The sequence below is a fragment of the Sander lucioperca genome, chromosome 5 (genome assembly GCF_008315115.2).
Source record: "Sander lucioperca isolate FBNREF2018 chromosome 5, SLUC_FBN_1.2, whole genome shotgun sequence".
In the NCBI taxonomy this organism is placed as follows: Eukaryota; Metazoa; Chordata; class Actinopteri; order Perciformes; family Percidae; genus Sander; species Sander lucioperca.
This window is the reverse complement of record NC_050177.1, coordinates 6170016-6176793: the sequence shown is the minus strand read 5'-3', so window position 1 is coordinate 6176793 and position 6778 is coordinate 6170016. Positions and strand designations below refer to the sequence as shown.

At 36.0% G+C, this 6778-nt stretch overlaps 3 long non-coding RNA genes across 3 annotated transcripts; all 3 read right to left on the bottom strand.

Moving 5' to 3' along the window:
* Window positions 1–481: 481 nt before the first annotated feature.
* Window positions 482–969, bottom strand: LOC116046558. Its single transcript, XR_004104166.2, has 2 exons — window positions 809–969; window positions 482–529 (listed from the first exon to the last, which is right to left on the bottom strand). It is a non-coding gene; the product is annotated as an uncharacterized LOC116046558 (long non-coding RNA).
* Window positions 970–2344: 1375 nt separating this feature from the next.
* LOC116046557 lies at window positions 2345–2832 on the bottom strand. Its single transcript, XR_004104165.2, has 2 exons — window positions 2672–2832; window positions 2345–2392 (listed from the first exon to the last, which is right to left on the bottom strand). It is a non-coding gene; the product is annotated as an uncharacterized LOC116046557 (long non-coding RNA).
* A 448-nt stretch (window positions 2833–3280) lies between these two features.
* Window positions 3281–4932, bottom strand: LOC118495063. The gene is made up of 3 exons (XR_004897375.1): window positions 4728–4932; window positions 3642–3689; window positions 3281–3363 (listed from the first exon to the last, which is right to left on the bottom strand). It is a non-coding gene; the product is annotated as an uncharacterized LOC118495063 (long non-coding RNA).
* Window positions 4933–6778: the final 1846 nt, after the last annotated feature.

The window sequence follows — 6778 nt, the reverse complement described above, 5'->3', positions numbered from 1 at the left end:
ACAACAATCAACAAGAAGATTTGAGGACTTCTTGCTGTAGTGATGAATGCTCACGACAGTTACTTTACATTCTGGATGTTCTTCAGCAAATCAGCAATCAAATTTAGTGTTTACAAATAAACAAATAAATATATTTATGGTCATCTATAGCTAACTATAAGTAAGTCTAAAGGTATTTTCACATGCATGTTACCAAAAACATATTATAACCACTATGATTATAACCATGCTATGACCACAGGACTAAATGTGAGGGAAAACTACAAAAATGTATAACAATCCCAACAATAGGCTCCATTTCATACATTTACTGCACAAATTACCAAAGCTACAAACTAAATCAACAACCCATTTTATTATTAATATGATAATTAGATTTGTAACAAATGTTGCTGAACAATTGATTGTCTCAGAAATAACTGCGATTAACAATACATTTGTCTCTTTCAGTCAATTCTTTTTATATATATATATATATATATATCACTTTTTCAGACAAATTAAAGCTTTGAATGAATCCCAGGATACACTCTTATGTGACCGAGATAATGTAATAACACAAGTAACGTTAAACAGCCTATGAAGTAAACCACGCCTCTTTTTCTATTATAAAACATTGTGTTATTTGCTTAAATTAGAACAGAATTGACAATAGAACATTTATCCTCATCAATAAAAAACAAAGCATTAATCATTAAAGAAGAGATTAAATTAAATTAGGAGTACAAAAAATAGTCATCGCTATTAGCTAAACTAACATTACGTGGCAAAATATTCATCACTGCTTCTTTACTTACTACTATACTACTCTCCCTTTCTAAAACCAGATAGAGGAGTTTTTTTTTTTTCGGCATGGCAGTAAAAAGTGACTGAGAACCTTACATCCGTGTTCACCTCCTCCAGGCCATGGAAGAAGCCTGCCTAGACAGTTCAGTTGATGCGTTCCAGGGGTGGATCAGGCATGCAAGACGATTTATAAATTGGGCAGTACAGTAAATTGATGCTGCATCTTGTTGCCCTGAGCTACTCTGTGTCTGATCCTGGTTTGCGTCACCTGTACACTTAAATTACCCTGACCAGGTTCAACAGTCTCAGACCCTCAGTCTGTTTGGTAATCCAGAATTGGAACTCACTAATTTACGTTAAAGCTCCCCAAATATCGATTATATTTAAAGGAGCTTAGGACACAAACTAAATACACCTGTTGAGCTCAAATTATTTCACAAATAAGCATTGAATCTGAATGGAAAAGGTTGCCTGACTGGTTTATAGAAAACAGTTTTGTGTTTGTATGTAACTAATGTTTACTTTTTATGGAATAAAACCATTCAGTTTCTGTATTTATAGCACTGGAATGACAGGCAGCAGCATCCCCAGGCAGGGGGAAGACAAAAACAGCCTCCAGTGGTTTGTCCTCCTTGTTCTCATAGTTCAGAGTGGAGACCACTGTAGCCACATGGTCCCTCACCTCCAGCTCCACCTCCACGCTCTTCAGAGGAACTGACCAAGTAGCCAAAGTATACCCAATGAAACACAACTGCTTAAGGTTTATTCTTTCTTGAATCCTTGCATTTTAACCCTGAGTAGTCCCTGTTAACCACACGGATAGTGAAACATACTGTCTAAAAGTATGCAAAGTACGTAAAGCAGGATAAAATTAGTGTCCGACAGCAATTACAGCTAACATAAACCGTTGAATTTCAAGTTTACATGAGTACAAAAAAGTAATGGAGAAAATCTAACAGCTCTGTACCTGGTTCCTCCTGGGAAGTTAGCAGACCCCAGCAGTTCACCATCATACCTGTACAACAATCAACAAGAAGATTTGAGGACTTCTTGCTGTAGTGATGAATGCTCACGACAGTTACTTTACATTCTGGATGTTCTTCAGCAAATCAGCAATCAAATTTAGTGTTTACAAATAAACAAATAAATATATTTATGGTCATCTATAGCTAACTATAAGTAAGTCTAAAGGTATTTTCACATGCATGTTACCAAAAACATATTATAACCACTATGATTATAACCATGCTATGACCACAGGACTAAATGTGAGGGAAAACTACAAAAATGTATAACAATCCCAACAATAGGCTCCATTTCATACATTTACTGCACAAATTACCAAAGCTACAAACTAAATCAACAACCCATTTTATTATTAATATGATAATTAGATTTGTAACAAATGTTGCTGAACAATTGATTGTCTCAGAAATAACTGCGATTAACAATACATTTGTCTCTTTCAGTCAATTCTTTTTATATATATATATATATATATATATATATATATATATATATATATATATATATATATATATATATATATATATATATATATCACTTTTTCAGACAAATTAAAGCTTTGAATGAATCCCAGGATACACTCTTATGTGACCGAGATAATGTAATAACACAAGTAACGTTAAACAGCCTATGAAGTAAACCACGCCTCTTTTTCTATTATAAAACATTGTGTTATTTGCTTAAATTAGAACAGAATTGACAATAGAACATTTATCCTCATCAATAAAAAACAAAGCATTAATCATTAAAGAAGAGATTAAATTAAATTAGGAGTACAAAAAATAGTCATCGCTATTAGCTAAACTAACATTACGTGGCAAAATATTCATCACTGCTTCTTTACTTACTACTATACTACTCTCCCTTTCTAAAACCAGATAGAGGAGTTTTTTTTTTTTCGGCATGGCAGTAAAAAGTGACTGAGAACCTTACATCCGTGTTCACCTCCTCCAGGCCATGGAAGAAGCCTGCCTAGACAGTTCAGTTGATGCGTTCCAGGGGTGGATCAGGCATGCAAGACGATTTATAAATTGGGCAGTACAGTAAATTGATGCTGCATCTTGTTGCCCTGAGCTACTCTGTGTCTGATCCTGGTTTGCGTCACCTGTACACTTAAATTACCCTGACCAGGTTCAACAGTCTCAGACCCTCAGTCTGTTTGGTAATCCAGAATTGGAACTCACTAATTTACGTTAAAGCTCCCCAAATATCGATTATATTTAAAGGAGCTTAGGACACAAACTAAATACACCTGTTGAGCTCAAATTATTTCACAAATAAGCATTGAATCTGAATGGAAAAGGTTGCCTGACTGGTTTATAGAAAACAGTTTTGTGTTTGTATGTAACTAATGTTTACTTTTTATGGAATAAAACCATTCAGTTTCTGTATTTATAGCACTGGAATGACAGGCAGCAGCATCCCCAGGCAGGGGGAAGACAAAAACAGCCTCCAGTGGTTTGTCCTCCTTGTTCTCATAGTTCAGAGTGGAGACCACTGTAGCCACATGGTCCCTCACCTCCAGCTCCACCTCCACGCTCTTCAGAGGAACTGACCAAGTAGCCAAAGTATACCCAATGAAACACAACTGCTTAAGGTTTATTCTTTCTTGAATCCTTGCATTTTAACCCTGAGTAGTCCCTGTTAACCACACGGATAGTGAAACATACTGTCTAAAAGTATGCAAAGTACGTAAAGCAGGATAAAATTAGTGTCCGACAGCAATTACAGCTAACATAAACCGTTGAATTTCAAGTTTACATAAGTACAAAAAAGGTAATGGAGAAAGTCTGATATTTTTATCAGTTTCCTTTCTAGTAGCTCTGTACCTGGTTCCTTCTGGGAAGATCGCAGACCACAGCAGTTCCACATCGTACCTGTACAACAATCAACAAGAAGATTTGAGGACTTCCTGCTGTAGGGATGAATGCTAACAACTACTTACATTCTGGATGTTCTTCAGCAAATCAGCAATCAAAATTAGTTTTTTATAAAAACTAATAAGTCTAAAAAGTCTAAAGGTATTTTCACATGAATGTCACCAAAACATATTATAACCAGTATGGTTATAACCATGCTATCACAGGACTAAATGTGAGGAAAAACTACAAAAAAGTATAACAATCCCAAAAATAGGCTCCATTTAATAAATTTACTGTACAAATCACCAAAGTACAAACTAAATAAACAACCCATTATATTAGTAATATGATAATTGGAGCTGTAACAATTAAAAATGTTGCTGAACAATTGATTGTCTCAGAAATAATTGTGATTAATATAATGTTCTACTTCAGTCAAATTTAAACATATTTATTTATGTATTACTTTTTCAAACGAATTAAAGTTTTGAATGAATCCCTGGATACATCTTCTGTTATATGCTAGCATGTGACCGAGATAATCTAATAACACTAACGTTACACAGACAATGAAGTAATTAAACCACGCCGCTTTTTCTATCATAAAACATTGTAATGTTGCTTAAATTGGCAGAGAATTGATAATAGAACATTTTCCTCATAAAAAATAAAGCATTAATCATTAAAAAATTAAATTAGGAGTAACGTTACAAAAAGCAGTCATTACTGCTTCTTTACTTAACATACGTTTTTTCTCACTGTACCCAATTTGTCATTTATTTTTTATACAGATATCAAATCAAGTCGGTTTAGAATGGTTCCGCCCTTCTCCATTTTGTCCAACTGTTAACGTTACTCAACTGTTTGTTTTTATAAATAGATTTAGACAGCTTCTTGCTTGTTACTGAGATTTAAACTAGCATGTTACATTTACAGAAATGACATGTTTATCACGATATTCTCCTAAAAATGCATATGAATATCCAAAAACAAATAGTTTCTGCTAACCAGACTAACGTTATTTAAATAAACACACAGGAGAAGAATGCCTACCTCTGAGGACAGATAGGACAGATATGTCTAACGGCAAGTTTAACGGCAACTTGTGGATTATAACTAAAGCAGAATGTTCAGCCAGATGTGAACGTCACGTCTGTGACACCGCCCACGTTGAGCACCGCCCCGAATGCACACTGCACTGAGGGGTACTTCAGAACCGGGTACGCTTAATTTAACATCAGGAGAGCACCGGGTGGGTTGAGCTTGAATTACGATCTGGTCCTTTTCCAAAAGCTTTGTGTAGCAAACAAATGTCTGACTCCTGTCTTTATTCCAAGATGACTTTAAAGTGCTGCAACACTTGCTCAACATTGGAGTTGGTTGTAAGTTGCAACTGCTACAATGTCACAGCTCACAAAATCTAATTTCTCTGCTATAATGGAGCAGACTGCACAACGTTTCCTTTTGTAATGTGCCCTACAGCCGAAACAGAAATCGCCAGCAGTTCTTATGCTATTCTTCCTTCCTCCATCTTTGCAAACACACTCACAGACACACACCTATCTAATGACAGTATAATATAAATGTTGGACTGTGTCTAAGAGGAATAAAAACTGTTCAGCCTGAGCAGGCAATGCTTGGTGGTGTGCTACCTCCCTATATATGTTCTCTTATCACGCACTTCTTACAATCTCGGGACATCATTTTGCTTTCTGTCCCTAATGCGCACACAGAACAGGAAAAAAAGGCTTTTGTGTACTTTGCCCCCTCTGCATGGAATACGCTACAGAATGACTTGAGACTAAATTAATTAATCTCGGTAAATGCTTTTAAATCCAAAATAAAGAGAAATGGAGGCAGACTCTTTAAGATGTCAGTGTCATCAATAGGCCTATTTTTTCCTGGTTACAAAAATGGCTATTTTAAATTGATGTAATGTGAATTGCTTTGCTTTATTTGCTCTATTAACTTTGTCCTCTTGTGTTTGTCCGTAACTACGTGTTTATATATGCTGCTGCCTGTCTTGGCCAGGTCACCCTTGAAAAAGAGATTCTTCATCTCAATGGGTTTCTCCCATAGACTGTAAAGTCTATGGTTTAGCCTACATTACACATAAGGACCGCTAGGTGGGAGTGAAAGACCAATGTTAAGGAGGGTTCAGTTTTAGAGGTTGATTGCCATTGTCATGGGGCATCGGTCAGAATGCATGAGTGAGCCACAGAGAAGTTCAGTCCATTCAACAGAATATTGATTCAACAAAAGGGGGTGAGGCAAATGATGATGGATAACAGAACAGAACAGACACACATGGGTTGGAGAATCTGGGAAGAAACAAATAGGAATTAGAACTTAACAAAGTCAATATTCATAGACATGTTATCAAGAAATAAAGTGCAAAGTAAAACTCATCTTACCAGCTACCGCCCCATGTGGCAGCTGGTAAGGAGTGCAGTCTTTAAATAAGGAGTAACCAGGTGAACTCAATCAGGTAAATAGGAGGAAAGGAAGTAAGGTACAGGAAGTGAGGTAGGTGTGGAAAGCAAGTGCCAAAATAAGATAAGAAATAGGGATCTTTAGTACAACCAATGTAATTGGATGGCACTCAGCTGATGGTGCTTAAAGCGCAAAAAAAAATACATTTGAAAAACTCAACAGTGATGTCTCTTTCCAGAAATCACAACCCAGTTACTCAAGATAATCCACAGACCTGGTTTAGAGCAGTTTCATGTAGGAACTATAGTAGAAAGAAAATAGTACTTTGAGGACCACAAGCCGAGTGCCATATAGTTCCATTATATTGGAGAGAAGGCAGACATCTCCAACACTAGGCACATCAAAACAATGTAGATTGATAAATAGCACTACAGCTAAGAGGAAAAATATTACGTTTTGATGGGGTGAACAATCCCTTCAAACGAGTTTGAGGTGAACAGTGAAATATTCATAACACACCCACCTGAGAAATGCCACGACCAGTGGATTGTTGCAAAAGGGCAAAACTAAGGTTAGGGTTAGGTCTCCTGTCACCCTCATAGCATACAATTAAACAAGCATAATTAATTAAAAAAAAAAATTCAAAATACTGTATTTTTCTTGCACATAGA